Raw genomic sequence first — 9786 nt, forward strand, 5'->3', positions numbered from 1 at the left:
GAAATTAGCAGCACAGTGTAAGTTCAGAGATAATTTGGACGAACGAATCCGCAATCAGTTCATGCTAGAGTGCAGAAGTGACAAAGTAAGAGAAGCTTTGTGGTCGAAAGGTGATCCGACGTTGGAGGAAGTTTTAATTGTGGCCAAACAGATTGAACATTCCGAGTCTTGTATTGAAGACCTAAGAAAGTCTAAGAATGTGAATACCACTGTTCACATTTTAGATGCCAAAACTAAAACGAAGGCAAATTCTAATGTTAAAGTGAAATTACTGTGTTTCAGGTGCAATTCACCATCGTACCTGGCTAACAGCAAAGCTTTCCAGCTTTTAATGTGGTATGCAACAAATGCGGCAAGAAGGGACACTTTGCTAAGTGTTGTAGGTCTTTGGAAAAGAAAGGGGTGAAAGTAAACAAGATTGAGTGTGATGAATGGGAGGAAGATGTTAATTGTGAGTACCCTTTGGATATTGTGGAGGTGGGTGGTGTCAACATCTCAATGATGATGGATTCTGGGGCGAAGTTGACCCTAGACTCGGAAACTGATTATGTTAAATATTTTATGGGTAAAGTATTACTTCATGAACCTGACGTTACACCTTACAGTTATGAAGGAAAACCCATTGAGCTAAAAGGCTACTTCAATGCGGGAATTAACTTCAAAGGAAACAAAATTGTGGGCAAAGTATATGTTCCTGTTGTAGGCGATACCATATTAAGCTGGCCTCATCAGAAGCTGTTGGGGATTATATTAAATCCCAACTCTGTGCCACAAGTACAAGTGCAAAAAATTACTAATTTAGGCAAAGAATTGATGTGTGAATTCCCAAGTGTTTTCAATGGTGAGGTGGGATGCATCAAACGGTATAAGCACCGTATTGTTCTGAAGGACAATGCAACTCCTATTACTTGTAAAGTTAGAAACATTCCGTTCAGTGTTCGGGATAAAGTAAAAGCGGAACTTCAGAGGTTACTGTCTCAGGGCATAATTGAGAAGGTGGAAGCGGCAGAATGGATTGCACCTATTGTGGTCACAGCAAAGAGTTCAGGGGAGAGGAGATTAGATTGTGTGTGGACCTATGGAATCTTAACAAAGTGGTTGTTGAAGATAGATTTCCTCTGCCAAACATATCTTAGATGGTTAGTTCCCTGGGAAATGCTAAATATTTCACCACTTTAGATCTTAGTTCAGCTTATCACCAGGTGCAGTTGTGTGAGGAGTCCAAACATCTTACCTTTTTTATCACACCGTTTGGTGTGTTCATGATCAACAGAATACCTTTTGGACTGTGTTCTGCGGCTTCTGTCTTTCAAAGGTTGATGGATGATATTTTGGGAGGCATTGGGGGTGTAAACATTTTTCAAGACTATGCCCTTATTTTCTCAGAAACTATTGAACAACATAAGGAGTTTGTCAGGAAGGTGCTTGGAAAATTTGAGTTGAAAGGGATTACCTTGAAGGGTGCTAAGTATACATTTTTCAAATCTGAGATTTCATATTTAGGTCATATCATATTAAAGGAAGGAGTTAGACCTAAACAGGAGTTGGTGATGTCTATTGTGAATTTGACTGCCCCGAGAATAAGGGTGAAGTTCAAGTTTTCTTGGGTATGTCAGAATTCTATGCTAGGTTCATTCCGGATTTTGCTAGAAGGAGCTGTTCCATAAGAAATCTACTCAAGAAAGGTATTGATTTTGTTTGGGATGCCGACTGTCAAAGAAAGTTTGAGGATTTAAAGCGTGCTTTGTCTACAGCTCAATCCCTCAGCAGCTTCCAAACCTGGTCTTCCTTGTTATCTTACAACAGATGCTTCGGAGAAGGGTCTAGGATGTGTTCTGAGGCAGATGAATGACGGTAAGATCAATAATATAGCTTTTGCTTCACGTAGTTTGCGGGGGGCAGAAAGCAAGTATTCTATGATAGAGAAAGAAGCTTTGGCCATATTTTGGGCCATCAAGAAGTTTAGGCAGTTTCTTTGGGGTACTCAATTTGAAGTACAGACCAACCATAAACCAGTAGGTGAAGGGTTTGAGAAGAAAGGGTTGGATAATATTTCTGCTTGCATATGCAAATGGATAGTTGGGCTCCAAGATTTTCATTTTACAGTTAAAAGTATGTACCCGTGTGTGATAATAGAACTGCGGATTGTTTATCTAGGATGAGGGTGATGGATTTGGTTGAGAATGATAATGATGACTCTTGGGTTGATGAAGAAGTTAAAGTTTGCAATATTACTGATGGGTGTGTATCTGAGGAAGAGTGGAAACCAGAGTTAGACAATGATGAAGAATTGCAAAAAATCAAGAGCTTACTGTCTTCAGGTTCTTCTCCAGGTAAAGACGTCGAACTAGGTGTACAGTTTAAAAAAATGTGGCATGAACTTTCAGTGTGCAATGAATTAGTTGTGAGAGGCTGTAGATTGATACCACCCATTAGGTTGCGTGCACGTTTGATTGATCTTGCGCATGAGGGCCATCAAAGTATATGTAAAACAAAAGAAAGAATGAGGAGTGTGTACTGGTGGCCTGGAATGGATTTAGAAGTTGAAAGGATAGTTTGTGATTGTGTAGAGTGAAATGTGGCAGATAAAACTTTAAAACTTAGAACTCAACCCATGGTTTTGAAAGGAATACCCAAAGAAGTGTGGGAGGAAATCTCCATTGACATCATTGGTCCCTTAGGTAGTGGGACTGCTTCCAAGTATGTCATAGTTGTTATGGATATACTGTCACGATGGCCAAAAATATTGATCACTACTGAAGTCACATCGTCAACCGTGGTCCGGTTTTTGTCAGAAGTGTTTGGAAGAGAAGGTAACCCGAGATGTATTTTGACTGACAATGGTGTTCAATTCACATCGAGATTAATGTGTGATTTTTTTTTAACTCAAGGGGAATTGTTCACAAGTAGTGTGCTCTCTACTATCCTGAAACAAACTGGATGGTAGAACGCTTCAACAGGACTTTGAAAGAGACTGTTAAATTAACAAATCATTTGGGTGGAGATTGGACGTAAAGTTGAAGATTATCGATTTACTCCTCATTCGAGCATAGGACAGTCTCCTTTTGTTATTTTCGGGAAACTTATTCCTCACACAAAAATAGATCCTCCCTGGGTAAAAAAATATGCTCAAAAACAATTTGATTATGAATTGCAAAAAGTGATTGCCCTAGAAAAAGATTTGAGTTGTCAAAAGAAAAGAAAACACATCTATGATATTCGCAAATCTGCGAAAGAAGTACATGTCAACGTTGGTGATTCTGTTAATATCAAATTACCAGGAAAAACAGGCGGCGGACAGTCTCACTATAGCAACATTTTCAATGTTGTTAAAGTATTTAAGGGGGCGAGTAAGGTTTATGATGGACGCTTTTGGAATTTGAATACAGTTGTTAAACTGAGATGAATTGTTGGGTTTTTTCACCCTTTTGTTTTTTAAGTTTTGTTTGTCCATATTGTTGTAAAAAGGGGAAGATAGTGTAGTATATATAGGTGTTAGTTTAGTCATATTTCATATTTCTGAATTTTTCTGTATTTTGTGTTTAAGTTTATAATTTAAGTGTAGCTTATATTGTACTTGGTATGTTCTGCTCCCCCCTCATCCTCCAGTTCTTGGCTGATCTAGAATGCTTGGGATTCTGTCAGTTGAGAACTGGAGGAGCAGCTTGTAGATGTGGCTGGAGTATCTGTACCACTCAACTTTATGAATAAAGAAATTATTACATCTTTCTTCTTGGAAGATTTCATCTATCAACATTAAAGACTCCACACAAAGGTAAGTAACATGTTCATCTGATAGAGGCTTCTAGCTGCAGATTCCTTACCTTAGAATAGATACCCAAGCCATAACATTCTGGTGGTGGTCTGCGGACAGATCTTCTTTACACTAAAAAGTCCTGAAGGACCGAAGAGGCAAAGTGTCCATCTCTATAGGCCTGATTGCTCAGGCAGTAATGTCTTGCAAACGTGTGCATTGATGCCCACGTTGCTGCCTGACAGATATCAGGACTGAAACACCTTGTGCTAGCACAGTGGTAGCAGCCCTGCCCCTGGTTGAATGACCTCTTAAACCCTCAGGAGGCTGCTTCTTGGTCAGTGTTTAGCAGATCTTAATGCATAGTTCAGCCAGTGGAGTCGCTCTTCTTCTTTAGAGGGATGCGGTGGAGCAAAGAAGGTGGGCAGGGTGATGTTCTGACCCAGGTGAAATGGGGACACCGCCTTGGGGAGGAAAGAGGCACGAGTTCCAAATACCACCTTGTCTGGAAACATGGTAAATACAGTGGCTTAGACAAAAGAGCCTGCCTCCTGGCAGATGTCATTGCCACTAAAAAGGCTGTTTTAATGGTGAGCAGCCGGAGGGGTCAGGTGTGCAGTACCTCAAAGGGAGTTCACATGAGAAAAGTGAGGACCAGATTTAAGTTCCACTGAGGCATGACAAAGGGCGTAGGGGAACACATATGTACAAGCCCTTTAAGAAATCTATTTACAATAAGAGATTTGAATAATGAAGGCTGATCAGGCAGCCGAAGGAACGCCAATAGGGCAGAAAGATAGCCTTTGAGAGTGCACAAGGCAGAACCCTGTTGAGCAAAGGGATAAGATAAACAGAAGGATGTCGGAGAGAGAAGCAGAAAGAGGATCAATAGATCTTTCTGTACAATAATATACAATGCGTTTCCAACGGCAGGTGTATACAGTCTTAGTGGAGGGACGCCTGGCTGCCAGAATAACTGTACAGACTTCGGGAGGAAGGTCGAAGGCTGTCAACTGTCGCCACTCAATCTCCACGAATGAAGGCGCAGAGTTGACAGGTTTGATTGGAGAACCTTCCCTTGCTGCTGCAAACAGAAGATCTTCCCGGAGAGGCAGCCTGATTGGAGCATCAATGTCGTTTTCAGAAGCTCAGGATGCCAGACTCCGTGCCCAGTCAAGATCCACCAGGATTACTTGGGTCCAGTCATTCTTGATCTTCTTGAGACCTCTGGGTAGAAGTGGTATAGGCGGAAAGGCGTACAGGAGGCCTGAACTCCACTCGCGATGACAAGCATCGCTGAGCGAGTGCTGCCTTGGAAATTCCAACACACCATACTACTGACATTGGGTGTTCTCTGCGAAGGTGAACAGATCTAACCAAGGCTCTCCCCACTGCTGAAAGAGTCCTTGTGCCACCTCCAGATGGAGACACCACTCGTGATCTGCTAGGTATCATCAATGAGTTAGTCCGCCGTGGTGCTCAGAGAACCTGCCAGGTGCTAAACCACCAGGGTTATGCCCTGTTGTTCCAGCCATGTCTAGAGACACAGGGCCTCTTGACAAAGGATGCACAACCCCACAACCCCCTGCAGTACCACATTGCGGTAGTGTTGTCTGTGAACACCTGCACCATCTTCCCTTTTACAACAGGAAGAAATGCTTTTAATGCCAGTCGAATCGCCCTGCGCTCCAGCAAGTTGATATGGAATCCGGATTCCCCCGGATACCAGAAGCCTCTGATCTTCACCTGTCCAAGATGGCCGCCTCCCATCCCAGAAGTGACGCATCCGTCACTACTGTGAGACCTGGCTGGGGAAGGGAGAGGAGTCTGCCTCTGATCTAGTCACAGTTCACTAACCACCACTGCAGATCTTTTGTAGTTTCCTTCGAGATCTGAACCATGACGGTGGGATTCCCCTGATGCTGTGCCCACTGGAACTTCAGGTCCCACGGCAGAGCCCTCATATGCCACCTGGCATACTTGACCAACAGGATGCAGGAGGCCATGAGGCCCAAACAGCCTCAAAGTCTGTCTCACCAAAATCCAGGATAGAGGCCAAAACATCAGTATCATAACCTGAATATCCTGGACTCGCTGCTCAGGAGGATAAGCCCGAAAAGACTGGAAGGGGATGGAATAGCCCTTCTGTATGATCTTCAAGACCCATGTGTCCGATGTTATGGACCACCAGTGAGGGAGAAGAAATTGAATCCTCCCTCCAACTGGACGTGTGTGGTCTTGCAGAATCACAATAGGAGGACATGGGCGCTGTTGAGGAGGGGGGCTGGGTGGTGGACGACTTCTGGCCAGACCCTCTGGGTCTGAAGATACCACAACCTCGTCCCCACACAGGATGTTGACCTCATGGAGGACGGTGGCTGGTCTGTGGATGGAGGGGTACCCGGCCTCTTCCGAAGCTTCAAAAGGGGCAAAAAGCAGATGGTTGGCGAGGGGTTGCCAAGAAGCCCAAGGACCTGGCCGTAGCCCGAAAATCCTTGAAATGCTACAGCGCCGAGTCTGCCTTTTCACCAAAAAGGCGGGACCCATCGAAGGGCATATGAATAAGGTTTGCCTGGACATCCCCCGAAAAACCAGATGTACGAAGCCAGGCATGGCGACGAAGGTCCACCGCTGCCAAAATCGCTCTACCCAGGGAGTTAGTCGTGTCCCGACCACACATAATTGTAAACTTGGTTGCATCTCTCCCATCTTTGACTGCTTGTGAGAGTGTGCCCCACACATCCTCCGGAACCTGAGGCAGTACCTGTGCCACCATATCCCATAAAATACAGGGAAAACGGCCCAATAGGCATGAGGTGTTTACTGACCTCAATGCCAGGCTGGAGAAAGAAAACATCTTTTTCCCCAAGTTGGTCCAGCCTCTTGGATCCCCTACCTGGGGGAGCAAAAGGGAAGGCACCATGGGAAGTGGAGGCTTGGACCACCAATCTCTCTGGGGTGGGATGTTGGGTGAAGAAGCTAGGGTCATTTGGAGCTGTACGATGGCGGTGGCTAACTGCCTTATTTATAGGAGCCCCTGTGCTGGGTCTGGACCACGTCTCCCCAGCAGGACATCAGTGAGGGCTTTGTTAAAGGGTACATCGGTTCCGATGTGGTAAACCCCGGCTGAAGCACCTCAGTCAGGAGAGGTTAGTCCTGACTGGCACTGTAGGCAGATCTAGGTCCATGACCTCAGCTGACCTACACACCACCATAGCATAAGATGCTCCCTCATCCTTACCTACGGTAGGAGGTGAGAGCATGCCAGTATCTGGAGAGGTGTCCAGTCCACTGGCTTCCAACTTCTCATACCAGTCCATTTGCTCCAATCCATACTCAAGAGGGTCCTGAGACCCCTCCCTTTCCTCACCAAATACCTGGTTGATCATAATAAGACTCAGGCAATGATCTAGCCCCTGTTGGCGCAGGAATCAGCATCATACAACGCTGTTCTGGCTCCGGCTCATCGGGTATGAGGATGGGGCTTGCACCACCGGTGGGCGCTGGTGGCGCGGGGAGCGTCGACGTCAGAAAGGACGCCGGTGGAGACCGACTGTGTAGACTCAGCATTGGTCCAGATCCGATATCGGATCCAAGAGACACCATTGGTGCCGAAGCCTATGGAGTGGAACCTGATGGGACATCTGCTGACCCCGTGGGGACCGAAGGCAGCCCACTCAAATACGAGATGCATGGCCTCATAAAACTACTTGAGTTGAGTGGGGGTGTTCTGGGTCCCAGAAAGGGGGTGGGGACGGGTGGCTCGAAGTCGGCGCTGGCATCATCTCTGTGGAACCGTGCTCGGAGCGTTGACGTTCCTGACTCGCAGCCGACGGGCGAGGTGAAGTCGAAATTTGCTTGGACTGCTTCTTCTTGTGCCCCTTCCCTGAGTGCCCGGAGGATGTTGAGTGAGATGAAGAGGACTTGGGGCTCTTCAGCAGTCCTGTGACCTCCTCCGCGACCAGGACCGTGACCTCCAATGAGCTAGGCCGCCATGAGCTTCAAGGACCACTCCCTCAAAGCTTTCGGAGCCTTGGCCCGGCAGTCGGAACACGACTTTGAGTCGTGGTCTTGGTCTGGACACCAGAGACATACCTTCTGGGGGTCCGTCACCGACATGGCGTGGTGGCATGCATCGCACGGCTGAACCCAGTCTTCCTCAACGACATTCTACACAGACTACAAAAAATCTTTGACAAAAAGTTTGAAAAAGGCCTGTCAAAAAAGACAGAGGGTAGCTTGATTCTGGATCTGTGCTAATCAGCACGGAAGGGAAAAAAACTGACTTACACACGCCTGGGTGCAGGCGACCATGACGTTACAAACAGCTCCAATGACGGCGACAATGCCATGCGGATCTGAACAATGCCACCCGATGTCACGCGTAAGGGTATTACTCTGCAAAAGTTCTTGATTCCAAGCTGACACCAGTGAATTCTATGGTAAAGAATCTGCAGCTAGAAGTCTCTATCAGATTGATGTCCGTAATAATAAAAAACAAAACATATTGCCATAATTTGCATTTGTTTGATAAATAGCTTCACTTTCGAATGCAGTTTAATATTTAAGCACAGGAAGCATATAATCAACTGGTTTTACATCCCAATCATCGGAAACTACTCCTGGTGTTACTACATAATTCATTGAAACTTTAAACACATATGGTATTTGAGAGATCTCTGTCAGCCCAAAGGCGTCAAATGATACTTTATCCCAAACGAATAAGTTACTTACCTTCGGTAACGCTTTTTCTGGTGGATACAGTAACTACCTGTGGATTCCTCACCCAAAAAATTCTCCCCTCGCGCCAGCCTTCGACGGAAATTTCAGCTAGCTCTGCATGTCGACGATGACGTCACAATCGCCCGACTCCACGCGACGCCACATGACGTCATCCAGGCAATAAGAAGCACTCGTCGACGTGCAGACGTCAGTTATCACCATTTTTTTACGTGCCATAGAGGCGAACAGGTTAAACCTAAAGAGCACACATTCATACAGAATAGACGAAAATAAAACATTTAATATAAAACTCAATATAAATCACAGTTATGAATGCTCAATTCGAGATAGAAATAAATACATATATATATGTATAATTCCTGTCCAAAATGTCCTTTTCACTATCTTAATTTGCAAAGGAAAAGTATATACAATGAATACAACCATATGCATGTAAAAGCTATATACATATATATACAAGATCAAGGATGCGCACCCAAAGATGTCTTGGCTTGACCAGTCAGGCAATGGGGAGGTGGGTGGGACCATGAGGAATCCACAGGTAGTTACTGTTTCCACCAGAAAAAGCGTTACCGAAGGCAAGTAACTTATTCTTCTGATGGATACACCTACCTGTGGATTCCTCACCAAAAGAATAGAGTTCCCAAGCAGTATAACCGCCGGAGGTGGGTGCCCAAATGGTCAAACCAAGAAATCTTGCACCACCGAGCGAGCGAAATGGCCATCCCTCCTGACGTCAGAATCCAAACAGTAATGTTTGGCAAAAGTATGGAGGGATGCCCAGGTCGCTGCCCTGCAGATGTCAGCCACAGGAACACCTCTAGCCAAAGCCGATGTAGCTGCTTCGGCCCTGGTGGAATGGGCACGATGCCCCACAGGTGGATCTTTCTTTGCCAAAGAATAGCAGATCTTAATACATAGAATGACCCACCTGGATAGTGTTCTCTTGTGGACCGCTCTACCTTTCCTCTTCCCCACGTATCCAACGAAGAGCTGTTCATCCTGTCTGAACTCTTTCGTCCTGGCGACGTAGAAGCTCAGTGCTCTTCGCGGATCCAGCCGGTGGAGCCTCTCTTCCTTCTTGGATGGGTGAGGTGGAGGGTAAAAGGAAGAGAGAGTAAATGACTGCCCCAGGTGAAAGGGTGTAACAACCTTCGGTAGGAAAGCCACCTTGGTCCTCAACACCACTTTGTCCTTGAAGAAGGAAAGGAATGGGGTTTCTACAGTTAGAGCCTGAAGCTCACTAACCCTTCTGGCAGATGTTATTGCCACCAGGAAAACAGTTTTAA

The sequence above is a fragment of the Pleurodeles waltl genome, chromosome 9, assembly GCF_031143425.1.
Source record: "Pleurodeles waltl isolate 20211129_DDA chromosome 9, aPleWal1.hap1.20221129, whole genome shotgun sequence".
Taxonomy (NCBI): Eukaryota; Metazoa; Chordata; class Amphibia; order Caudata; family Salamandridae; genus Pleurodeles; species Pleurodeles waltl.